This window comes from Podarcis liolepis (genome assembly GCF_965112155.1).
Source record: "Podarcis liolepis genome assembly, chromosome: 12".
NCBI lineage: Eukaryota > Metazoa > Chordata > Lepidosauria > Squamata > Lacertidae > Podarcis > Podarcis liolepis.
In genome coordinates, this window is record NC_139563.1 from 49,939,029 (window position 1) to 49,965,588 (window position 26,560).

Consider the following 26,560-nt stretch of genomic DNA (forward strand, 5'->3'; position numbering starts at 1 on the left):
CCTTATCCCACTTCTCTGTATGCAGCCCTGTATGCTTTTCAAAGCTCTGATAAGCACCTGCGTAGCTGAACAGAGCAACTGAGAAGACTGAAAGTTTAAAGGAGTGATCTGGGAGACTGGGGGGCAGGGAGGGAGAACAAGACAGTGGACAAAGAACAGCTGTGGGTGTCAGGGGAGAGGTGGAGAATGATGCACCAGAAAGAGAAAGAGAGATAAGTGCATGCACATTGCTCCAGTAAAATGGTACTTCTTGAAATTGTGTATTTTTTCACAGGTTTCCCCCTGCCCCCAATCAAAATACACATAACATATATCTCCATTGACTGAACTGTAAAAAATCATTGATTTGGCACTTTCCAGTGGTGTTGTGATACAAAAACGTAGATCTGAGACACAGATCCTTATGGATCCTCATAATTTTCACAAGGGATGGCTTTGAAACATCAGGTGCATTCTGTGATTTGTTGGTGGTTTTGTTGTCATTCTGTGTAAAAATCATGAAGTTCCATGATGATCCATGCCTTAGATCAATATTTTTGTGGAGCTGGCAAGCGCCAGATTTACAATTTTAACTGTGTCTTCCAAAGCAAGCATTAATTTCATGGTGTTTGAGGGTGGGGTGGGTGTGGAAGGACCCTGTGTAAAATCATGCAAATTCAGGAGGACCCAATTTAATTGAAAAACAAAGTGTGCGCACTCATGCACAGGCAAGTCGTCTGGTGATCCCTGCAGACCATTTCCACAGAATTTAGATCTCCGTGGTGCAGAAATGATTATTCACCATTCAGAGTATATTCAGCACATGCCCAGAAGATGGACTTCAAAATAGTTTCAGTTAATAAAGTAGTAAGATTTTTAAAAAATGTTGACTATAGTATCTCTTGAACTGGTAGTAAAATAAAATAAAATGATACTGTTGAACGTCGCCCATTGGTATGATTAAAATGAAATAAATCCTTTCAACTTTTGCCAGCGTACGGCTCACATCGCAATCCCTGCTGGACACCAGAACTTCAACGAACTGTTTGCTTCCTTTCGCCTTTGCTCTTCAGTAGCTTAGATGGAAGCCTGTTTCTCTTCAAGAGACCCCTGTGGGGGAAGAGCTGCTGCCTGGCTCACAACAGTTTGCTAATGCTGAGTTTTTGTTTCGCGTTTTGTCTTGAAGTATAAATCTCCTGGCTCTAACTCCATGCACAGTCGTTTTGGGGAGCTTGGATTCAGAAGCCAGAGTGCAGAAGCATCTTCAGAAACTGTAGTGTAGCATTTCTTTTGATAGGCTCATCATAAAGCCACTTCCGAGCTAGAGAGGAGGTGGGGTTGCGGGCTTCACGCCCCTCCCCACACTTGCGGGGCTGCCTCCAGCCCCCGCGATGCCAGGGAATCCTCGGACGTGTCATCCCTGGGCCAGCCAATGGGCTGGCCCGGGGGGCGTGGCCTCACACATTTAGGTTTGGCATGGCCGAAGCTCTCCCTCTTTCTTGCGCCGCAGCTAGCCAAGGTTTTTTCCCTTCCTTCCCACCCGTTAGGATAGGCGCTATGACGATGCTATGGGCTTCGGCCGGTCGCCGTCAAGGGGCCTGGTAGGAATTTTTCCATTTGGCAGATTGGCACCAGCCACTTGGTTTTCGCCTGCCTCATAGCAATCCGTCACAACTCCCCAGTATTGGCGGATAGGCATTGGTAGGGGTATGGATCTTTGTTATGCAGATGATAAGGGGGGGTGAAGAAGCGTCATCACCTTCCCCCAAAGCAAAGGGTAGTCCGGTAAAGGATCCCAGGGGGCGTGGCCTTGTCCTAAGCCTATGGAGGTGTGGGCCCACGGCACGCCCCTGAGCGGTAACTCCAGAGGAAGCTCCTAGTTGACATGCCTCAGCAGGACGCCCCCTATTGGTGGTTAACCCTCACCGGTCTTCCAGCCAGCGGGCTGAAGCTGGTTAATTGTTCGGACCAATGCCTCAGCCAATGCCGCTCAATTCTGTAATCAATAAAGTTGTGGCCTAATTTGACCCATTAACTCAAATTCTTGTGTCTCGTGTCTTTATTTCTAAGGGGTGGGGGAGGCGGGAACTCGCCACGCAACCAGTTCTCTTTTTTCCAGGGGGTGCTCAAGGATACGCAGTACTGGCACCTCTTTTGTTGTGGTTGGTGTTGAAAAGCGTGACACTTACTGTAACAACTTCATAGTGAGTACTGGCCATAACCTTCCTCTTCCCAATGCAGGGCACATTTGTGTAGGGGGAGAAGGGAGAAGAGGCGGCTGTGGGGAGGGAATCGGTCTGTTATTCAGAGTTACTGGAACAGCAGTCCTTCACCAGAGCCAATAAATTTACCAATTTAATATGAAGTAGCAGAGGACTGGGGTGAGGGTGGGAGGGATGGAGGAAAAAACAACAATCATGAAACATCACCAATCTTGAAAAACCAGATTCTTCCAAATGACATCAATGCATTAAATGAATAAAGTGAAAGTGGTGCTTCTTCTATTTATCCATTATAAAATACTTTCGATTTGCAAGTTCATTTACTATCTGTATTGTGATTGCCTGCAACATATGCCTATGTTGCAGATCAAATACTGCCCACACTGAGCACAAGGTTAATTGAGGGAAATCTGTCTTTCGGTGATCCTTTACAGCTTCACATATTTTTGCTCATTCTTCCTCCACATTAATAGGTGAATTTTTTATTTTTTTAAAAAAAACCACACCTCTCAAAATGTATTATTTTTCTTTTAAAAGCAATGTTTAAATGCATGCTTTGATATGTTTATACTGCCAAGAACATTGAGAGATGTGCGAAATCAGGGGAATAGCTAAGTTCCAGTCTACAGATTGGTCCAGTATCAGGTTGTTTCATCTAGGAATTTGAAAAGATTGAAATCCTCAAATATGAGACAATGTGGCTTGGCCAAGGTTCTTCCACATCTAGAAGCAAATGGTAAGTTATCCAGAGCAGTCTCCACTGAATAATAACACCATGTTCTTACACAACTACCAATCATTTCACTGGGGCTTGTTCGGAAAAACTTTCTGGTGGATTGTGGCACAGGACCCTACAAAGCAAAAAAATTAAAAAAAAACCTCTGACTTTTTTATTGAGAAAGCTTGCTTGTCTCTACATGAAATTATATAGCCTAGCCTTCCCCAGCCTGGTGCCCTCTGGATATTTTGACTACAATTCCCAGCATCCCTCACCACTGACCATGCTGACTAGACTGATGGGAGTTGTAGTCCAAAATATGGGAGGAGGGGCAGGTTGAGTAAGGCTGACATAACTTTTAAAAAGAAAGGCACACCATAGAAGGAAGCTACGACTGGTTTCAAGGAATGGCTGACAGAGAATATAGAAAGTCAAGAATAACATAGAAAATCAATAAATTAGGGCCTTAGGGCAGCAGGGAGAAGAGATGACTCCAAAAATGTTTGAGCAGTTAATCAATTGCTCTTTTACAAACCCCTTTCTCCTGTTGATGATTTTGAAAGACTCTGTTGTACTTGGTGGCTATTTCCACAAGGGCTATGCTACTTTCATATCAGTCTGAAAAGTATCTTTCCAGCTTTGTGTATCTTTGTATATCTCCGAACAGTTTGTTACTGTGCAGATTGATCAAGCGTTATAAGCACTGGTTTACTTCTAGAAGGAGAAGAACACACACACAAACACACACCCCTTCTGTCATTGCTCATAACCTGGGACAGGAGGTCAAATAATTCCCAAAAGTGTAAATATGACTTTGGTGACACTAAGTAACAAGCATTCATAAAAAAAGATTTACAACAGTGCAAGGCTGTGCATGTTGGGATATGAGTGCTCAGCAGCTGCGAACAAGCAGCTCAATGTTTACATCACATGATGGGACTAAGCATGGGACAGGATGTCCCAGGCGCTTCTCAGGGCTTTGTTCTGAGTGTAACTTGAGGCCTTCCTGTTGTTTGTGTCCGGGAAGTCTGAGGCAGTTGCTCGGAGACTTCTGAGTGAGCAGACATGTTTTGTACAGTCGGGAATAAAGTAGAAATGAAATCGACTACTTTCTGACTGTTTTCTTTCTCCTGCTGCTATGCAAGGGGGAAGGGGGTGTGCACCTTTCATGAAGGAGGTGTCGCCTATCAAGATCTCCCTGGTCTGCTGGGACGTCAGCCAGGGTAGGTCACTGGCAACAGGCCCCGACGAGTCTGGGAAGAGGAGTCAGCTTTTCCCGAGGGGGCCAGTTTCCAACAGTGCATGCCTACTCACAAGTAAATTCAATTGATTTATATGATGTAAGAAGTGCAGCAGGAGTGCAGTCAACATTGCTAACCTGATTTGCCATTTTAAAAAATGAAAGAAAGAGGAAAAGTTGAGACTACATTAATGTTCTAGATGAAATCAGCCAAATTCTGCCACATCCATTTTATTCAGAAGGGCTTCTGTGGGCAGCATAATTATTCATAGTCTTCGAATTTGAAGATTCCCACCCCCTTCCATTAAACAAGACAACCATTCAAAGCAATAACCCCAAGGGCAGAGGGGTAATTGCAGGCAATTGTACCGGAACAGGCATTCCTATTTCTCCTTAATACGATACAATATGAAACGAAAACAACCTGAAGCTTTCTGAAGCCGCAGCAAACTGAAGTGGAGCAAGAGCAAAAATCACAAAAACCCCCGAACTGTTGCAAACCAGGATCGTATGGAGATAAACTAAGAGGCCTTCCACACTTCTGTTCATCCCGTGATTTCAAGTTCCGGGTCTGAGAAGGTTTTCTTTGTTCTGCTATTTTCTCTCCAGTCAACTAAGCTGTGAAACTTCTCTTAGTGTTTGAGTGTGTTGCAATATCCTCACATCTGAGAAAATGAGGCCCTTCTTGCAAATGGTTTGCCTATCTTTGGTCCCCAGGTGCCAAATCTATGCACACATCTATAAGATGAAACAGTCCACCGTCAAGACACAATTTAGGTATGTCAATTCTTCACACTTAATAATCAATAACCCTCCACGATAACTAGGCTGGGGGCTCTTCAGATCTTGCAACCTAAATGCTTGTTTTCCACACTTTGGCTCATTTTTCCACCCATCATCACAGTATATCAACTTTAATTTCCTGGACCAACATTTCTAATGACATTTTGGCAAGGTTCCCAGTAATGAATTTGCGCATGCTGTCATTTTGCTGCTAAGGCGCACCGCCTCGTGATCAATGTGCATCGCCCATCAAACAATCTGTCACACTTAAGTTGCCTCGCCTTAAGTGAGGGACAACATGGGACCATGTCACTCTTCTTCCTTCCAAATACGTCCATTAATGATGCAAAAACAAACTTGTTCCATTCAGAGAATGGAAACTGTCAGAGTGGAGGTGGGGGATACGCAAAATATTCTACCTTCTACCTTTAATAGTTGCAAACTGTGAAGTGGGCAGGTGTCAAAAGCAAGTTATCGAGCATTTTTGCAAGATCATGGCTCAAGTGTAAATACAGGGGGTGGTATTCAACTGAGTTTTACTCAGAGAAGACTCATTTAATGGCCCTAATGATGTCCTCTTTTTTGATTTGCATAGGTCTACTCTAAGTAAAACTTAGTTGAATTATTATTTCTATACTTCTCTTCACCTAAGGATCACAGGGTGGTTTACAATATAGAGACACAAAAATAAATGCCATAGTAACAAACAATAACCATCCCTCCTACAGTTTAAAAGACCACAGATTGTTTAATTAGCCAAAGGCCTGGAAGAAGAAGGTTTTTGCTTGGCACCTAAGATAGGTAATGAAGGGGCCAGGTGAGCCTCTCTAGGGAGAGCATTCCACAGGTAGGGAGCCATCACAGAAAAGGCCCATTCTCATGTTGCCACCCTCCAGACCTTTCATGGAAGAGGCACATGATGAAGGGTCTCAGATTATGGTCACAGATGCATACCACCCTTGATCCATAAGCTGGTGGTATCTTCCAATGGCTCAGCCATTGGCAGGAGTCTGATGTGAGCCAGGGGCTGAGAAGCATTCTTGCAGTCAGGATTAAAGACCAAAGCAGGAGGCGTGTTTGAGGAGCTAGCCAGGAGTCTGTGGACCAAAGACAACAAAGAATACAGAACTCAGCAGTAAAAAGGAAGATGTTTTTGCTCAAGCAAGGCTCCATTGGAACATGACGTCCAGCTACACCTCTACCTAACTAGGAGGAGCCAATGGCTAACCAGGGTGGGCAGAGTCAGTCCAGGGCTGACCAAGAAGACTTCACTGAGAAGGCAGTTCAGAGGCTCAGCAGATGGGGCAACTGTCCACTGATTCCTTCTCCTGACTGCGGAAAAATGAAGACACAAGAGCATTGCCAACAGTGGGCAGTGTCAGACACCCAGAGAAACAGTCCAACTACCGTGCATTAATTGGAAGAAGAAAAAGATTCTCTTTGTTTATCAAATGACTGTCATAGGTATTAAGTATAATAGAAAGGTTGGTAATTCATGTGGAGTCTGTGCCAAACAAAATGCAAGAAGGCAGCCATGCTTACGTATTCACACACCAGTTACAGATAGGTAGCCGTGTTGGTCTGCCATAGTCAAAATAAAAAAATTCCTTCCAGTAGTACCTTAAAGACCAACTAAGTTAGTTCTTGGTATGAGCTTTCATGTGCATGCACACTTCTTCAGATACACAGATACTTCTGTGTATCTGAAGAAGTGTGCATGCACACGAAAGCTCATACCAAGAACTAACTTAGTTGGTCTTTAAGGTGCTACTGGAAGGAATTTTTGTATTCACTCACCTTCACCATTTAAAAACCATAAAATGTAGGGCAGGGGTCTAGTTTTTACATGTACAGTGGAACCTCGGTTTTCAAACTTAATATGTTCCAGAAGACCGTTCGGCTTCTGAAAATTCTTCAAAAACCGGAGCAGTCACTTCCGGGTTTTTGGTGTTCAGGAACCGAAATTTTCTAAAACAGAGGCATTCGGGAACCAAGGTTTGACTGTAATAGAATGAGCAGGGAAGAGGAGACACTGCATCCTTTTTCTTTATTCTTTATTGCTTCTAACAAGGTTTCCCCCTCACATTTCTAATACCGGGAATGAGGGAGGCCATAGCTTGAAGCAATGAAGCACAGCTGGGGAAAGCGGAAGAGACCAGCTAGCTTTACACCCTTTCTCTCAAACAGTCCCTTTTGTGCAAAAACAGAAAGAGGCTCCACCACTCACTTTCTATGCCATCAGGACAGACCCTCCTCCACCACCATCACATCCAGCTTAGTTCTTCTGGGCAAGAATAATTAGAGAATCTTAAGCGTTGGAAGGGGCCACAAAGGCCATCTAGTCCACCCCTGCAATGCAGGGATCTTTTGCCCCAATGACCCTGAGATTATGAGTCGCATGCTCTACCAACTGAGCTGCCCAGCCATCAGTGTTTGACACCTTCCTAATAAGATTTTCTGAGTGCACCTGCAGACATGGGAGAAAGCTGCAAGAGTCGTTTTATGCTTGCTAAACCGTGGTGTGAGTGAAGGGGCCATTAGAATATTGTTCTCTATATGATCCAAAAGAACAAAAGAAAGAAAACTGTTTAAGGCATTTTCTTCTCTCCCATAGGTTTTTCCAAAGGGGGGAGGTAAGAACAAGGCTTTCTCGCCTAAATGTTACAGGGCCCCTTGGAATGTCTAGCTTCGGCAGTGAAGATAAGAGCAAGGTTGAAAAGGCTCCAGTCGGGGGGAGACTGAAGACAAGAAGGCCAGGGGGATAATTATGCAGGAAACAAAGCCCCATTTTATTGCCACTAGTATAAATCACATGTTTTACATTTGAGCGCGTGTTGAGGTTCATGGCGTGGAGAGGTGGTGCAGGAAGGAGAAGGGGGGCAAGCAAGCCCATATAAGGTCAAGCCCATATAAGGACATAGGAAGTTGGTAAAATTATGATTTCCCAGAAATCAGGTGGCGTTGTTCTGCAAATGTATAAAAAGGGCTGGCAAGCCCAGAGAGGGCGGGCAGACATTGGGTAACGCGTGTCTGTACCATTACAGTGGTGCCTCGCAAGACGAAAAGAATCCGTTCTGTGATTCTCTTCGTCTAGCGTTTTTTTCGTCTTGCGAAGCAAACCCATTGACGCATTAGCGCTATTAGCGGCTTTTAGCGGCTTATCTGCTGATCGGATCAGCTGGTAAGCGGCTTAGCGGCTTAGAAAAAGGGGGGGGAAACCCCGCAGGAACTCGCAAGACATTGTCGTCTTGCGAAGCAAGCCCATAGGAAATTCGTTTTGCGAAGCACCTCCAAAACGGAAAACTCTTTCCTCTAGCGAGTTTTCCATCTTGCGAGGCATTCGTCTTGCGGGGCACCACTGTACTTTGTCATGACAAAATAAATAGTAAATATTTTACTGCTGTCTGATTGACTCTTTGAAGCGAATTCTGATACTCCAAAGGAAAGGTCTATCATGAGTAGGACCCCATGGGGAACAACTGAAAAGGAAAAACAACCTTCCACAAGAGAACATCCCAATGTCAAGGCAGCACCTTGGATTTTAAACTGAGGTGCAGAAGCAGACAATTTGGTAAATATTTAATGAAGTGCTCTGTTCCTAGATGCTACCAGAAGCATAAATCTTCCCTAGCCGCAGACCCCCAGCCTTCCTCTGAACTGTCAAATGGGATAATGTGCCGGCACAGCATTCGTGTAAGAGAACAAGCAAGGGCAAGCTAATCAGCAGAAAGTGCAGTAATGTCTGGAGCGCCCGTGTGCTGCGGAGACTGGCTCCCCAGAGCTCTTCTTCGCAGGCAGCTTGTGGCTTTAGCCACTGCCAGTTCCGAAAATATGCCACGCTTCTTCCCAACCTCCAAACAATATGACAGCTGCCAATGTCAGCCATGTGCCTTTCCCCATTTCCCCAAACACCGAGCTGAATCACAGACTTATCCCTGCCTTTGATTTCAAAGAGGCTCGCAAGCCGCCTTTTGTATGTTCTCTCTGGAGGGAGGGAAAACGTTGTGTTTGGGCAAATGCAAAACTGCTACATTTTTCCAGCTGTAAAAAAAATATATTCTTCCATTTGCAAGGATGCATCTTCTTATTTGTTTCACTGATGCCCCACTCCCCCCCCCAACGAGGAAACATCGTAAGGCACATCATGCTCCACCCACCCCCTGCCAAAAAAACCCATCTCTACAACAACCCTGTGTGGTAGGTTAGTCTAAAAAACCCCGACTGTCCGGCTCAAATGCACCCGTTAAGTCTCTTGGCTGAGTGGGGATTTAAAACTGGGCTTCCCCTCTGTCTTGGCCCAGCACTCGGAACCACTAAAACACACACCTGACCATGTGCACAGCCTGGAGAAAGGCCAATGGAAATAAAGTTATTCCAGTGCCTCTGATATATACTCAGAGTCGCAAAGTGATTTCATGCTCTTTATTCAGCTCATAGTGGTGAGGAGGAATGAATGAAAGTCCCCTCACAGTATCTGCTTTATATACATTATTTACACAATGGGCTGCACATGATTGGCTAATTCCGGAATTCTACTGTAAGCCAATCAGGTTGTGGATTCACTTCTATCTGGAGCAGGATTGGGTGGTTCCTGCCAACCAATCATACTGCTGCATTGTTCTAGGACCAATCAGACTGCTGCATTCTGAATCCTATTGTTCTAGGACCAATCAGACTGCTGCATTCTGAATCCTATTGTTCTAGGACCAATCAGACTGCTGCAGTTTGGATCCTATTCAACTCAGTACATAACAGCCTCTCTTAAACATACTGAACACAGCTTGAGGCCAACAGGGATTTCTGCTTTTCATCTATGAGGCAGAATACTTTTAAAAAACAAACTTTTCTTTTTTTCCTTTCCAAAGGACATAGTACAAAGAGCGAATGTGAACAGAAAATATACCTTGACAGTAGGGTTACAGTACTTGGTATTGTGTTGTTTAGTTCTCATTCAAATCAGGAGACTTTATTTGCCCCCAGAGCAGAAAAGGGAAGCTCTGTGGAGTTGTGCATGCACAATGGAACTGCTACATGGCCACAGGTTGCATATAGAAGTAACTGCATGCTAGGCTGTGGGCGCCCCATTTGTTAAAAGCTCTGAGCACATAACAGTTAAGTTTTCTGTCATAGCGAAGCTCAGTTATTTTCTGTCTGCTCCGATGAGGCCCATAAACTCTCACAGACTAGGGGGCAATACTAATTGGGCTTTGCTTAAATGGCAAATCCCTTTTCAACTTGTCTGATTTTATAAATGTCACATTTTTATATGTGTGACCTTTACTGACTTTTCTCTCAGACTGGGAAGGAAAGAGGGGGAGAGAGAGAGAGAAGTTCAAAGATGGGAAGGGGAGATCTCTTTGATAATAACAGGGAGATGCATTTATTTCATCATCATCATCAACAACATTGTTTACTTGACATTCATAGTCCACCCCTTAACCATGCCATCTGGGTGGTACACAGCTGTGTGGTTTTATTTTTTAAATCAAATATAAACAAAGAAATCAAAACAATAAAAGCAATGCAACTATCCACACAAAGCCAATGCAAGCATCATAAAATCATGCTAAAATGGCATTAAAACTCGTAAAGACAATATATTCTGAATATTATTTTATTATTCAGGTGGAGATAAGCTCACAAATAATGTCTGCTCTTTCCATTGTATCTTTTACATGTCAACCCCAAATAATTAATTGGGGAGGAGGGACAGAGGAAGACGAAGAGGAAGACTCCTTCCCCTCCCTCCTTACCTTCCTTTCCCCATCTCCAACAATTTCTCACCTAATCCACTAATAAGGAAATCAAAGCAGTTTTCTGCCCCCTATCACTTGCTAAATGTCCTGTGCTGGCCAAGGGTACAAACCAACATGGCAGGACAAAATTCCCGGGGAACTCCCACAGAAAGACACACAAGTTGCTAAATTGCTAAATGCCCTTTTTATTGCAGTTTACCAAACAGGTATGAAAAATGTGCAGGTACAGCAAGGCCTATCAAGCACAGAGAAGGGGCCAGATTTTACAAATATATATGAATTGAGAGCGGGGGAGGAGGGCTAGCTTTGGCCTCATCCACTGCCAGCACTGCCCCCCCCCCATATGATCCTTGAACACTTTCACCCACAGAAACACAGCCTTTGATATCAAAAAATTTCCCCACTTCTGATTTAAGGAACTGAGTAATCCTGTCAATTTTAAAAAGCACTGAATATTGCAGGCTTGTATATCACTTAATTCCACTTAGCAAAGGAGCTTTTGATCTGCTTAACCAAAGGGAAAATAACAGCTTAAGGACTCATTGACCGAAAGAGATGGCGTGCTGATTGTTCCAGAGAGCTACATTTTATTTTAATTTGGAAATAAAGCAGCTAGATAGCTAAGAACCCAAGTCTATTACAGCCCACTCTTCAGCTATTGCATAGAGGGAGGGCAGGAGGGGGAGAGGTCTGGGGGGCAAGAGGGTGTTCCCTTCTTCCCAGCTATGGAGCAAGGAAGGCCAGATGAAGCAAATCTTGTCACCATTTCCTATCACGCTGGTCTCTCACATCCCACTAAAGGAGCTTGCCTTTGCCTCAGGCAAAGGTTTGTATTTTTTTCAGTTGTGGCTTCCATCTTGTCCAGTGCTCTTTCCTGTCAGGATGTTGTCAGTGGCTCCCAGCTGGTTGCCCGGGAAAATATAAAGACAAGGAAAAGTTTCTTACCCTCCTTTTTTATTTCAATTTTTACAGATTACTTCAAATCACTTCAAAATATGTTTAATCGTATAACTAGTGAACGATATTGCTGGAATTATTCAAATGCCGCTATGGATTTTAAGTCAGTATTATTGATTTTCAAATATATTTTAAATACTTCCTATTTTGAAATGAATTCTTTCCTTGGTTTGTTCTTTAATTTTTCGGATAGGCTATCTAATTCAGCATAATCAATCGTTTTTTTGGACCCACTCTTGTCTTGAAGGAACTTTTTCACTTTTCCACATTGTAGCTCATCCGTCACTTCTATGGGTGCTGCTCTGTGCCCTCTGTCTTTGAGCTCTTTACTCTCCTACTTTCAAGGCTCACTGGGTTCTGGGAGATGGAGGGTCTGGAATGCTTTCGAATGACGTGCCAGCCAGGTGTTGCTCTGGCTCTCCCATGATTGCCCAACTTTCCCCCTCATCTGCCTTTGAGCTGCCACCTCCCTTAAACCCCTGTTGTAAATCTATACTGTCTTCCTCTTCCTCCTCCCTGGAAGGGTCAGGATGGGGAGGTGGTCTCTATCATTCCTCCTTTGCCCAGTCTCTGACATTTTCAGTAAGACTCAAGGCTGTCTGGAATCCTGAGCATGAAATTTTCACACTAAACTGTCCTGTTATGAGTTCCACTTGTCCATTATTCGTTAAGCTGCTTTACCCAGAAGGTTCTCAACAGTTTGTCCAAGGATCTTGCAAGTTAAAATACATGAAATGTTGGAGAAGGCTGAGTATTTGTCCTGGAACAAGAGTCCATTTTAGGCATTTGTAGATGAGCATCCTCCAAGCACTGAGACCCAACAATCCTGGACCCCCGTTCCTTGACAGTGAGAACCTGAATGCAAAAAACGGACAACAATGGACTGTCAACTGTGAAGGGTAAATCCAAATTAACCACATTTTTGTTTTAGCTATAAGATCAAATCTAAACATGCTGCTTCTGGTTAGCAGAGCCATTGTGTCAGCTGCTGAGTTCTGAATGCTAATTCTGGAATCCAGGAGCTTATAAGAAAAGGTTAAATGTATTTAAGAGCTCAGGAACAGAAATCGGATCAGTACAGAAGAACGGCTTGCCATCCGTCCACTGGGATAAATGGAACATATGATTCTCCCTCTAGATCGTCTTTGTTATGTTGGATTTGATTTAATTATTTGAACCAGTGGTTTCAGAGCCTGTGGTTAGTTAAATAATAAACGTTTCAAAATAGCGCCATCCAGTTAAATCAATCTACACGGAGCAAATCATTCTCATCTGCCATCAGCAATCAATATGAAGGTCTTTGGCTTAATTAGAGCATTACAAAGAGAGGTTAATAGATATTCTTTTATATCAAAATGAGACTTCAGTGAACAGACTAAGCAGTACAGACATCTAGTTAAACTAAAAATAAAAGACTTGCATTTTTGCCTACATAGTTTGTAAATGGAATTTGTGTGGGCCAAAAATTCTTCATCACAGAGTGCATAGTTAAACTATGGAATCCATTCCCAAAAAAAGGAAGTGATGACCACCAACTTAAAGTGATGGCTTTATAAGAATATAACACATATTTATGGAAGTTAAGGCTAGCAGGGGCTACTAGCTACAATGGCTATACTGTACTCTATGGTGGCAGGCAGTATGCTTCTGAATACAGTGGTACCTCTGGTTATGAACTTACCATACTTTGTTCCAGAGGTCCGTTCTTAACCAACAACTGTACGCACATAGAGTCCAACCAGGGTCCAAGGGTCCTCAGTTTTGCAGTCTTCAGATTGTCAGTCAGCACCTATGAACATTAGACCTAAGTTCAGCTTTCCCCAGGTGTGGCCTCTGTGCTTTTATCTGTGAGACAGGTTTTGTTTGAAAAGAGACTGCTAAAGTGGTCAACACAGTCTCTTTACTAAGTTAATAGCTCAAGGCAAGTCTGTTAACTGTCTCTCTGCAGGTCTAAAGAGTTCTAGTGACTAGTTGACACAGAAGGTACTAGCTGGAGATGCTTCCATTGTCGTGTACATATATAAAAATAAAATTTGGTGATATACAGTGTCCAGAATCTTTATATTCAAAACAACTTTACTTTCATAAACACATAACTGAGAAGAATATAGGGTATCTACAATCTCATGCTTATTCACTTTGTTCATTATAGAGAGCACAGGTTTCTCCCTATTAACATTCAGGGATCTTCCTCCCTCTGCTTCACCCCAAACTGACCACGCCAACACACACTGCCTCAGCGGCATCCAGAGAAACCTCTCTCAGTAGCCATTTTCTCTCTCTCTCTCTCTCTCTCTCTCTCTCTCTCACACACACACACACACACACACACACGAGCAGAAAGCAGTTAAAAACGACAGTTGCTTGAATAACAGTCACAACAGAATGGAATACCTTTCTCATGTGACTCACAGTCAGCCAATCACATGAGAGAGCTGCTACCAAAGGAAAAACCCCGTGCAAAAAATACATAGCAATTCAGCATAAGCACACTTTCCCATTTCAGGAAATTAAACCATTATCCTTAACATCTAGAAGGTGGTCTAAAGGGACCAGGCCTCCCCTGGCTGGTGGTGATATCATTAGTGAGGGTACAAGAGCTGTTCTAGGTTTGGGGGGAGAATAAGGAGAGATCCATCTTGGGCAGGCTGGCTGAAGACTGGCTTGGAGAGATGCCTTGGGCTCCAGGGCTGCACTGCTGTGAATGTAGCAAAGCAACATCTTCCAACTGCAAAAATCCAGTCCTAGGCACCAGAAGCACACGAACCGCACACAAGGAGCACTTGCCTGGAGGGGCAGCTTATGTATTACATGCTAGACTGAAAGTCCCTGATTTGAATCCCAGGGTATATCCTAAACTAGGAAAGTTTTTTGAGGGGTCATGCACAGCTGAGGAGGGATGCGGGTGGCGCTGTGGGTTAAACCACAGAGCCTAGGACTTGCCGATCAGAAGGTTGGCAGTTCGAATCCCCAAGACGGGGTGAGCTCCTGTTGCTCGGTCCCTGCTCCTGCCAACCTAGCAGTTCAAAAGCACGTCAGAGTGCAAGTAGATAAATAGGTACCGCTCTAGCGGGAAGGTAAACGGTGTTTCCGTGCACTACTTTGGTTTCGCCAGAAGCGGCTTAGTCATGCTGGCCACATGACCTGGAAGCTGTACGCTGGCTCCCTCAGCCAATAAAGTGAGATGAGCGCCACAACTCCAGAGTCGGTCACGACTGGACCTAATGGTCAGGGGTCCCTTTACCTTTTTACACGGCTGAGGCAAGAAGGAAGAAGGACAGACACAAACAGAAGTCAAGAGGAGGGAAATGCTTTCGCTAAAGCTTGAATGAATTTGGAATGAATTTGAAGGTTGAACGAATCTCAGTTCTGAAGCTTCAATGAAATTGCTCCACTGACTAGGGTATGGCCATTGTTTGAAGGAGTTACAGTGTAAGTGTTTTCCTTCCTTGTGTGGCTCAAGCCCCAGACATAAATCCACCCCTTTCCAGCCATTCTGATAGTGTGTATGAGGCATTTCACTCAGAAGCAGCCAGTGTGGTAGAGCCCTGCCATGCCACTACTCTCCTGACAGTGGCAGCAATGTTGCTGTCAGAGAGGAGCTCTCCGCTACAATGGCCACCGCTTAGTTCCACCTGTGTACATGTTACGGTGGCAGTGTATCTGGTGTTCTTCTGGCACTGAGAGAGGGATTCCGTCCTTCAGCTGGTGGGTGATGAGTGCAGGATTATGCCCTTAGGCATTTGTGATTCCTTGATCACTGTGTTCCTTTTGAGTTCACTCCATCAGGGGGATTCGAACCACCAACCTTCTAATCAGCAAGCCCAAGAGGTTCTGTGGTTTAGACCACAGGGCCACCCGCATCCCATTGCTCTGTCCCAGCTCCTGCCAACCTAGCAGTTCGAAAGCACACCAGTGCAAGTAGATAAATAGGTACAACTGCGGCGGGAAGGTAAACAGTGTTTCCGTGAGCTCTGTTTTCCATCATGGTGTCCTGTTGCACCGGAAGCGGTTTAGTCATGCTGGCCACATGACCTGGAAAGCTGTCTGCGGACAAACGCCGGCTCCCTTAGCCTGAAAGTGCGATGAGTGCCACAACTCCACACTCGCCTTTGACTGGACTTAACCATCCTGGGGTCCTTTACTTTTACCTTTACTTGCTCCTTTTGAATGGGAGGGAAAACCTCCAGCCCATTAGCTCCCCAGATGTCCATCATTCAGGCAGACTGCAAAGCAGCAATACTTTTATATCATTCCTACCTAAAGTCATGCAAACTTTGTCAAATCCCAATACCATATTATTACTTCAGATAATGGGTCTTTCTCCAGTTACACAATTATTTCCCCTGTCTATCTGGCTGTCTTTTTATTTTTGAGGTTTTAACACTGATTAAAGACAAAGGTGTGTGTCACTGCTAATTTTAACTTTAAATTACTTCAAAAGAAGAGCTTTTACACTAGGGCATATTTGAAGGAAAAAGAATGTCTCTGCTCAAATAAATTATCTTTTCTTTTTATATTTTCCCCCCTTCTCAATACGATTTAATATCTTTTGAGTTTGAAATTGAGCTCTCATTTCTCTCTGTATACCCAGAGATATAACTTATTTGATCCTCAGCGATAAAACTAAAGATACTTGTAATTCTCTGAACTTTATCGCAGTTCCACTGGATTACCATTCAAAGGAGATTCTTCCCCCAACAGCCCAATGGCTTTTATTTGAAAAAGAGATTGAAAACAATATTGAGTGAGAACATTTTTTATGTATGCCACAACAGCAGCAAGAATACTCATAGCAAAGTATTGGAAGACACAAGATCTACCCACTCTGGAAGAATGGCAGATGAAGGTGATAGACTACATGGGACTGGCTGAAATGACTGGCAGAATCCGGGACCAGAGGAAAGAGACGGCGGAAGAAGATTGGAAGAAATTTAAAATTTATCTTAAGAGATATTGTAAAATTAATGAGTGTTAAAATGTTATGATTATAGAAAGTAAGTGGACTACAGCTGTAAAGATTAAGTTAAAAGAAAAGAAAAGAATATAACTAGATAAAATTAAGGGTGAGGATTTGCTGAATTAATTTTGAAATTGGAATGCAGAAAGGGGAGGTATGAGGAGGTCAGTGAAGTAAGGTTTAAGAAAATAAGGTTTTGAAATTATACTTGTTTGTTTTTGTGTTTGTTTGTTTGTAGTATGTCTATATAATTTGTGAAAATTCAATAAATATTATTATTAAAAAAAAGAGAAGCAGGGCCAGCCCATGACACGTTGATGCCCAAGGTGGAACAAGAAATGGTACTCCATCCAGATACAGACTACCCAAGGCAGCTGTGCAGGGCCATCTTTGGCAGATGCGGTGCCGGGGTGCAAATATCCGCCCAGCACCCCCAAATAACTATGGATGGGGAGGCGAAGCTGTCAGGAGCTCAGCCTACACTTGAGTAGGACCCTGGCAGAGACACATGCCCAACTGGCATGTTCTCTCCCTCCTGGTCGATTGTTCGGGAGCTTCAAAAGCTTTCTTCAGCCCGAATATCACAGCAACCGATGCCAACCGACACCGGCACACTTAGGGATCTGTGGAGTCTGCACAGTTTGCGTGACAGAACTCAGCATTTTGGCTAATCTACTTTATTTACATATAAATACACACGGAGCACTGCAACATGGCTCCCTCTCTCTCTCTAGCATCAGACAGCAAAGAGAAAAAGAACAAAGGATAACAGTCCCACTTCACAGAACACAGTAACACAAACATCCTGTCTCTGTCACTTCCCACTCTGTGGAGTCAAAACATACACTGTCATGTCAAAGACAACAATCCCATGACTGCAGTCACGAAGCAGGAATTCTAACAGAAGCTGCACACTGCCAGCCATGGAGGGGCACAACTCTCCCCCATGCCGTTGTGGGAGAGCAATCCCCGCAGAGGCTTGGGAGGGAAGCCACGTGCCTGCCAGCCATATAGTTGGCAGGGCGCAGCTTCCATCCTAAGCTTCTGCAGGGATCACTCTCCTCCTGCGGGGGTTTGGGAGGCAAGCTGCACACCCACCAGCCATATGGTTGGCAGGGCACAGCTGGCGGGCCTGCATGGAAAGGGGAGGCTGCTGGCAAAGCCAAGCAGCTCCCCCACTTGCTGGGGCGCCCCTGAGAGGCCGGCACTCTGGCGCAAGGCACCACTAAGCCTGATAGGAAAGACGGCTCTGCAGCTGTGTCCAGGGCAGCTATCTGCCATCTCCATCTGGTACTCTGGCTGAGACCCTACTTGTCTGTAGACTGTCTCACCTGAGTGGTACATGCTCTGGTTATCTCCTGCTTGGACTACTGCAATGCACTCTGGGTGGGGCTACCTTTGAAGGTGACTCGGAAACTACATCTAATCCAGAATGCAGCAGCTAGACTGGTGATTGGGAGCGGCCGCAGAGACCATATAACACTGGTGCTAAATGAGCACAATTCAAAGTGCTGGTGCTGACCTTCAAAGCCCTAAATGGCGTTGGCCCTATACACCTAAAGGAGCATCTCAACCCCCATTGCTCAGCCTGGACATTGAGGTCAGACCCTCCAAATGTCCCTATTTTCCAGGGACACCCTTGATTCAGAGAAGCCATCACAGTTTCTGATTTGATCCCAGAATGTCCAACTTTTCCTTAGGATGACCCTATTTTCATTGGAGAAATGTTGGAGGGTATGAAGTTATATGACACCCCAGCTGTCTGAATGCAATCCTGTAAGGGGAAGGGGTTTTTTTAATGCTTAATGTTTTAGTGTGTGTGTGTGTGTGTATATGAAGCTGCCCAGAGTGGCTGGGGCAACCCAGTAAGATGTGTGGGGTATAAAGAGTAAAATTATCATTATGGAATAAGGCGTCCCTATTTTCATCAGAGAAATGTTGGAGGGTATAGGAGGTCCAGCGCCGAGGGCCTTCTGGTGGTTCCCTCACTGAGAGAACTGAAGTTACAGGGAACCAGGCAGAGGGTCTCCTTGGTAGTGGCGCGCGCCCTGTGGAACGCCCTCCCACCAGATGCCAAGGTGGTAAAGGCAGCTGAAGGCAGCCCTGAAATTGTAAAAGTTTTTTTTTAAGTTTTTAATGCTTGATGTTTTATTATGTTTAGATATATATTGGAAGCTGCCCAGAGTGGCTGGGGCAACCCAGCCAGATGGGCGGGGTATAAATAATAAAATTCTGGCAGTTCCCTCATTGAGAGAAGTGAGGTTACAGGGAACCAAGCAGAGGGCCTTCTCGGTAATTGTGTCATCCCTGTGGAACATCCTCCCCGCAGATGTCAAACAGATAAATAACTATATGTCTTTTAGAAGTCATCTGAAGGGACGTTTTCTAACATTTGATGTTTTCCCGTGTGTCAGGGACTGGACAGAGGAGGAATGGTGGAGACCACCTCCCCACCCTGACCCTTCCAGGGAGGAGGAGAAGGAAGATAGTATAGATTTACAACAGGGGTTTGAGGGACGTGGCAGCTCAGAGGCAGATGAGGGGGAAAGTTGGGAAATCGTGGGAGAGCCAGAGCAACACCTGGCTGATACGTTGTCATTAGAAAGCATTCCAGACCCTCCATCTCCCAGAACCCGACGAGCCTTGAAAGTAGGAGAGCGAAGAGCTCAAAGACAGAGGGCACGTAGCAGCACCCATAGAGGAGGTGATGAGGATGACGAATGAGGACGTGGGAGAGATGGGGTGTTGGGATTCACTCAGGACAACTCCATTATCCAAGAGGCTGGGTTCTATAACCTCTCTCTGTAAAGTTTGAAATAAAAAAGGACGGTAAGAAACTTCCCCTTGTCTTTGTACTTTCCTGGGCAACCAGCTGGGAGCCCTGGCAGCATCCTGACCCCATGTTTGATGTTTTAATTTGTTAGAAGCAGAGTGGCTGGGGCAACCCAGTCATATTGGTGGCATATAAATAATACGCTGTTGTTGTCGTCGTCATCACCATCCTCTCTCCATTTCAACAGTGGGAGGAGTGCTGAAGAAGTACAATAGAATGGTTGGCAGTGATGCTGGATTCTTAAGCCAATGAGCTTAGAGATGCCTGGCCAAGGAGATCAGAACTGGTGTCTTGTTTCTGAGCATCATGGCCAAGGATAATCCGGTTCTGCGGACTTGAAAAGTTGGCCTCCTGCAATTTAAGCTATACATGAGTTATAGCTGTAAGGTGGCCTTCCCCTCCAGATTCTTTGGACTTTAACGCCCACCCCTACCTCCAATATGGTCAATATCCATGATGATGAAGCACTCTCAGCCACTTCTTAAGACTGTTGAGGGGACGGGATTTATTCAGTCCATCAGCTGTTACATCCCCCATGCATGACCTGAAAAATACATAGGGCATCATGCACATCAGTATGCAGTGAATACTACTACTACTACTACTACTAATAATAATAATTTATTATTTATACCCCACCCATCTGGCTGGGTTTCCCCAGCCACTCTTGGTGGCTTCCAACAAAACACTAAAATACAATGACCTATTACAATTAAAAGCTTCCCTAAACAGGGCTGCCTTCAGATGTCTTCTAAAAGTCTGGTAGTTGTTTTTCCCTTTGACATCTGGTGGGAGGGCATTCCACAGGGCAGGTGCCACTACCGAGAAGGCCCTCTGCCTGGTTCCCTGTAACTTGGCTTTTCGCAGCGAGGGAACTGCCAGAAGGCCCTCAGCACTGGAACTCAGTGTCTGGGCAGAACAATGGTGGTTGAGACACTCCTTCAGGTATACTGGACCGATATAAATAGCTAGCATGCCCACAATCTCCATGAGAAAATCCCTAATACTCATCACAGAAATACTGGCACTTTCAGATTGTGACAGGTCAAGGCTCAGAACCAGTTTGCTGCATGCCCACATTCTGTTTTGTACATCAAATTGAAAAATACCCCCCTGCACACACACAATGGCCACATGTCTTATCTCTTACTGCCATCTGCATAAGAAATCTAGAAGAACAGTTGTTTAGGGAGATTTGGTGGGGAGGTGGAGTTGATGAACATATTACTTTAAACAGTATAATAAAACCATCATCCTCCACCCGCCTAGAAGCATCAAACTGCCGTTTAAACCCAGGCTTGTTTGTGAAGGAGGTTTCTGGCAAAAGTGAGCATGGGATGCTAATGCTCTGATTTGTATTCCAGTCACAAACTGCGCTAAAATTGCCACCTACCATGAATATTCCATCAATAAAAATTCAGCCAGCATTTCTCACTCGCAAGTCAATAATCACAATAATTTATTTACTAAGGAGACCCATTGGCAATAGTTCCCAGGCGCTACATGCATATATGAAAGAAATGGGAAAACTTCAATAACCAGTAGAATAATAAAGCCTCAGAACATCTTCTTAGTGACTGAGCTTCTGTGAACTTTTACAAAGATCATTTGGTTGGTGATTAAATAAAAGCAGGGGAAATCTGCAAATGGTAGTGGCGAACAGAGGTACATTCTACAAGGTTTAATCTTGCATGGGGGGGGGGGAGCTGATCCAGAAGTAAATAGTGGGGAGGGAATAGCTCCAGTGTATAGCTACATGAGAGAGTGTAGGATAATCTCAAGTTTGTTTCCACCTGTAGCTAATGGGTGCAACAACTGTCCACAATAAAAACAGAATGAGAAACAGTCTAGGAACTTAGTTACATAAGTAAAAACAAACAAACAGTGTTTTGAATGGGTTATAAACATGCAACACCAGATGGTGCTGTAGAGCAGAAAACTTTTCTACACAGTTTTACATAGGGTTTTTTTCTCTTTTGTTATAACGATCTAATTTCTGATTTATTTAAAGCGTTGCCCCCCCCCATGTGTAGATCCACCCCAGGCTACTTATACCATACCATCCATTCTTGCAAAATCTACACCAAGCTCTAGTTTCAGATCTGGTTCATAGTAAAGTTGGAAGAGTCCCCACCACTGCTGCCGCTCTGCCCTCAGACCCAGACCCACAGTTCATCTCAGCCCTGAGAGAAATGCCATATCTCACTTCGAATCCTTGTGGGGGGAAAGACACATGCAACTATTTTGTTACATACCCGCCAACATTTCTCTGATGAAAATAGGGACGTCCTATTCCATCATCATCGTCACCACCACCACCATACATATCCTGCCTGTCTGATGAGGTAGCTTCCAACATTTATAAAAACATAATAAAACATTAAACATTTAAAAACTTCCCTATACAAGGCTGCCTTCAGATGTCTTCTAAAGGTTGTATAGTTACTTATCAGGGATCGCAAATTTAATTAAAAAAAATTATGCAGTATAGCATATTTTTAGTTACAACAATCCTACAAATTACTTCATCGGCATGATCATTCCTTTACCCCTCAGGTGAGGTTGAGAAATAGTGGCTTATCTTAAGGCCACTAGTGCATGTTTACTTGGGGAAATGAGAGGTGTTCCCGCCGACCCCAAAACATATCCCCACCCATTCAGAAAGTTGTCTGCCACCACTGGAAGCCCAAATGGGAGCAGAAGGCACTAAGCATTTCCCCCAGAAGCAGCTTCTAGCTGACTTGCTTGGGATTTGTCTTTCTCTCAGCTTGCATGAATGACCCAGCTGGCAGAAAGCCCCAGGTGCACAACTTTATCTCTTCTGCACTGACATCATCTCTGGTTAACAGTTAAAGGTTTGAAGGTAACCCTATGTGAACTGTGGACATCAATGGAGTCTACATCTTGTCAAACCTCTATAGAGGCCAATTCAGTTACAGACTCCCTATACCAGGGGTTGTCAACCTGGTCCTTGCTGCCCACTTGTGGGCATTTCAGGGTTCTAGGTGGGCGGTAGGGGGTTCTACGGCACAAGCTAAATCCTCCTTCCATTGAGCACTGGTGGGTGGTAAGGAAATTTTACCATCAAGAAAGATGCATTAGTGGGCGGTAGGTATAAAAAGGTTGACTACCCTTGCCCTATACAAACTTTGCCAATGAAATGAGGGGTGAGGATGGTGATGGATAAACTGGAGATTATGTTTCCTGCTTTCCGGCTGCAACCCTTGCTTATCCTTTCAGTTTTCTCTAAGCATTTTGCTGCACTGTACTGAAGCTGCTGTTATTTATAGTAAAATAAGCAGACACTTCAGGCAAGTGTTTTACATTCCATTCTGTATGGTTATCAAAACCTTTGCACTGCGCTCTCCCTCTCTCTCTCTCTCTCTCTCTCTCTCTCCCCTTCTCATCTAATATAATCCTTTCGGCATTGCTTTGGAGCACTTGATCATGCAAGTCTGCAATCAATGTAATTTTGGTGTGTAACACTTTGGATATCATATGGATTTTGATACTTGTTCAAACAGGTTGCCATTATCTTTCAAGCACATGCTTCTAAGGAAGATTACTGATTTCCGATTCACGCCATCATATCTGCTGTTCTCAGAAAACGAAACGACAGTGGAACGGACTCCCTCAGAAAGTGATGGACTCCCCTTCCTTGGAGGTTTGTAATAATTGTAATAATAATAATAATAATAATAATAATAATAAATAATTTTATTTATACCCCGCCCTCCCCGGCCAGAGGCGGGCTCAGGGTGGCTAACACCAGTAAAATTATAGTAAAAACATAACAGGGGAAAAAAACCAATTTAAAATACAGGTTAAAATGCAAATTAAAATGCAGCCTCATTTTAAAAGTAGCCCATAAAACCATAAGGGGAGGGAAACATAAGGGTCAGACTGAGTCCAAACCAAAGCCCAGGCAGAACAGCTCTGTCTTGCAGGCCCTGCGGAAAGATGTCAAGTCCCGCAGGGCCCTAGTCTCGTGTGACAGAGCGTTCCAGCAAGTTGGGGCCAGTACTGAAAAGGCCCTGGCCCTAGTTGAGACCAATCTAACCACCTTGTGACTTGGGACCTCCAAAATGTTGTCATTTGTGGACCTTAAGGTCCTCTGCAGGGCATACCAGGAGAGGCAGTCCCGTAGGAACAAGCACTGTTTGTGTATACAAGTCATTATATGGGGGAGGGGTCTGTCTCTAATTACGTAATCATGCTTATGAACAAAACCAAAAATGCTCTGAAGGATGCGGAATTAAATCATGTTGCCAAAGAAATTTAATTCAAAGCCTCCTGTTCATTTCCATGTTTGTCTCCCATTAACATGGGTGCTGCCTACTAGGTGCTGAACACTTGGCAGGACCTGTGACAGAGCCTTCTCAGTAGCATCTCCATGGTTGCAGTGTGGGAATGTTCTGGGGTGCAGGAGAGGATATATTGACTAATTATATCCTTATCCAACTTGTGCTAACAAGTTCCCAAAATATCAGCAGAGTTTATAGACATTCCCCTTTAAGTTCGCAACGGTAACGTGTGCACAGGTTCGCTAGAACCTCTATAATAATTACTCTGGTAATTTCCCCCTTTTGATCCCTCTTAAAATACAAGACACAACACAGTCTTTATGAAAGTATAAAAGAGTTTACTCACGTTCTGTTCACAATATGATCCCAGAAGTCAGACAGGCTTAAAAAGGTTACATACAGTCAGAATCTATCTTGTAGCAAGATAGTCCTTATCTCCTCTCTTGGCTGGGAGGCAAGAGAGCATCCTTAGATGTTTCCTCATTGAAGAAAAATGGCAGAGAGTGAGAGATGCCTGCCTGCCCTGTGCTTTTATCATTTACCTGCACAGGTGAGGCCACACCCACCTCTGGTCACATGCGGAGGAAGTCCGTCCCCAGGAAGTTTACCTGCTTGCTGGACAGACATCCCTCCCCATGTTCTAACATGTACACTCTAGGAATGTTGTCATTGACTGCTCCTGTGTTTACATCCCACATGCAGAACACCCTCACTGGTGAGGTGGGTTCATTATTAACATTTAGGAGGATTTTCAAAACATTCCTGTTCACCAAGGTTGTTGCTGGCAACCTTGACATTTTTAGTTGTGAATGTATGTCCTTGTTTTTAAATGTTTTCAGACATTTTAAAATGTTCTTAATGTGTTTTAGGGTCTTTTGCTGTGTTATTTTTACTGCTTTGTTTTTCGCTGCCCTGGGTGCCTTTATGAGGCAGTATGGGCTAGATATTTAATAAAGAGTATTGGTTATTGGTTTGTTTTTGTTTTCGTTGTTTTGTTATGTAACCCGTAAGGCCTATTACTGGTAAAAATCAATCTTCTCTCTCTGCTTCTCATCAAGAGGTTTATGGGTTCATAAATCCTCTCACTTCAGTGGAAACAGAGTGTTTGTATTTGAAAAGAATAATGAAACAGTGCAAAGGGAGGTTGAGGTCTTTTATCATAGCAACGGGGTACAGGTTCATTTCTAAATCTTTCCTTATAAGAAGAAGAAGAAGAGTTTGGATTTGATATCCCGCTTTATCACTACCCTAAGGAGTCTCAAAGCGGCTAACATTCTCCTTTCCCTTCCTCCCCCACAACAAACACTCTGTGAGGTGAGTGGGGCTGAGAGACTTCAGAGAAGTGTGACTGGCCCAAGGTCACCCAGCAGCTGCATGTGGAGGAGCGGAGATGTGAACCCGGTTCCCCAGATTACGTGACTACCGCTCTTAACCACTACACCACACTGGCTCCCAAATAAGGACCCCAAATGAATATTCTGCGTAGATTCAGGCTTCAAGGTACAATTGCCACCAGGAGCTCAGTCCATTCATAAAAGTTGCACTTTGATGCATCAGCTATCGTTACGTTCCTTTACTCCATAGCCATTGACTTATCTTCTTCTGTTTACTTTATTTTGCAATAACGGGGACAGCAGATTATAACAGCTTTTCTGTAGCTATTTCTCAGCAGGTCTGATGTTGGAACCTCAAGCAGATAAGGCATGTTCTATAGTTTTGCGGTGTTAACTTCTGAGCTGTGTAACAGCACCGTTTCAGAGAAGACCTGAGGTTCTGGTTCATCATAAGCACGGCCACAAATTAGTACTAACTCTGAAAATCAGCGCTGATAAATTGGAGGCCAAGAAGAAAGTGCTGAATGAATCAAATGTCTATGGTGTAATAGAAGCAATTAAGCAAGTTAATTGGCATTTTCCCTGAGCATGTTGGAAATTAGCCATGGATCAAAACTGCACCACAAAATCAAATGCTGATGTATAGGCAGGATCACAAAACACAACCCATTCATTGGTTTTAAAGCCTCTGTTGAAATCTCACTGCAATTTAATAGAATGTCAGATTTTTAAAAAAATAAACCAACAAACCCGTTTTCAAAATATTTGTTGGCTAAGTTTTGGAATGGTAAAGCATTCAACATTTATGTGCTGAGCATTTCCTAACAGAAATATAACTGAGTAAGCCAAGACTTATGTATCTGGGGAGAGATATCTGTTTTCACATTCAGGAAAAAAAAGAGGTTACATCTAAGGAAGTGCGGTTTTTATCGAAACATGAGTAAAAATTGCTTTTCTCAAAACAAAGCATAATAACATGATTTATCGCTATGGTCTAAACCACTGAGCCTAGGGCTTGCCAATCAGAAGGTCAGTGGTTTGAATCCCTGTGACAGGGTGAGCTCCCATTGCTTGGTCCCAGCTCCTGCCAACCTAGCAGTTTGAAAGCACGTCAAAGTGCAAGTAGACAAATAGGCACTGCTCCAGCAGGAAAGTAAACAGGGTTTCCATGCGCTGCTCTGGTTTTTCCAGAAGCGGCTTAGTCATGCTGGCCACATGACCTGGAAAAACTGTCTGCAGACAAACGTTGGCTCCCTCGGCCAGTAAAGCAAGATGAGTTCTGCAACCCCTGAGTCATCCACGATTGGACCTAACGGTCAGGGGTACCTTTGTTGTTGTTTAGTCATTTAGTCGTGTCCGACTCTTCGTGACTCCATGGACCAGAACACACCAGGCACTCCTTCTCTTCTCATGAGGTGGCCAAAGTATTGGAGCCTCAGCTTCAGGATCTGTCCTTCCAGTGAGCACTCAGGGC

General features: G+C 44.1%; 2 long non-coding RNA genes across 4 annotated transcripts in view; both read right to left on the reverse strand.

Moving 5' to 3' along the window:
• LOC310690083 overlaps positions 1 to 26,560 on the reverse strand; it is a 52,111-nt gene that overhangs the window by 19,780 nt on the left and 5,771 nt on the right. The window contains exon 2 of one of the 2 annotated variants that reach the window (XR_014517878.1): positions 19,882 to 19,992. This is a non-coding gene — a long non-coding RNA (uncharacterized lncRNA). Of the gene's footprint in view, positions 1 to 2,168; positions 2,232 to 19,881; positions 19,993 to 26,560 lie in introns of those variants that run through there. The other variant, XR_014517879.1, reaches the window with a different exon arrangement.
• LOC310690033 lies at positions 9,770 to 14,800 on the reverse strand. Of its 2 annotated transcripts, none has more exons than XR_014517813.1 (2): positions 13,337 to 14,800; positions 9,770 to 11,600 (listed from the first exon to the last, which is right to left on the reverse strand). It is a non-coding gene; the product is annotated as an uncharacterized lncRNA (long non-coding RNA). The 2 variants fall into 2 exon arrangements; XR_014517814.1 differs by having other exon boundaries at positions 9,770 to 12,510.